Source organism: Penaeus monodon, chromosome 19 (assembly GCF_015228065.2).
Source record: "Penaeus monodon isolate SGIC_2016 chromosome 19, NSTDA_Pmon_1, whole genome shotgun sequence".
NCBI lineage: Eukaryota > Metazoa > Arthropoda > Malacostraca > Decapoda > Penaeidae > Penaeus > Penaeus monodon.
The window spans coordinates 48755576-48756090 of record NC_051404.1 but is presented as its reverse complement, the minus strand read 5'-3'; positions in this window follow the sequence as shown (position 1 = coordinate 48756090).

The following is a 515-nucleotide window of genomic DNA, read 5'->3' as shown; positions in this document are numbered from 1 at the left end:
ACCTTTGCAAAATATGGTCCCAAACAAAAACAATAATTCTGGTTGACTTGGTATTAATCTCATGGCAAAGTACACTAAATGAATTGTTTTTTATATAAATAACATCATAAGATTTAGTGATAAAATAATAGAGCGGTCTTTGACTAATGTCCAAAATTGCAACGGTGTGTTCTCAGTTCTTTGTTTACTTAAGCTGACATACTATCCAGCAGTTGTAATTTTCCTGTGCCTGAAATGGTATGGTTGCTTTGCAAGCAATTTGGAATGCTCAGGGCAAATCAGGGCCCAATTTTTGAATTGGGGGGTGGGGGGGGGATACAATATAGATTTCATAAAACAGAAAAAATGACCCAAATACAATTCACAATTGCAAAGCCCACCCCACCCGGGGGAATAATGGAAAGTCAAAAATCTGCACTCGAGGTGGCCTTTGCATTGTGTTGATCTAGCTGACGAATATTTTTTGGATAGTTTAGGGGAATAATACAACCCATAGATGGTACAGTGGATGTTTT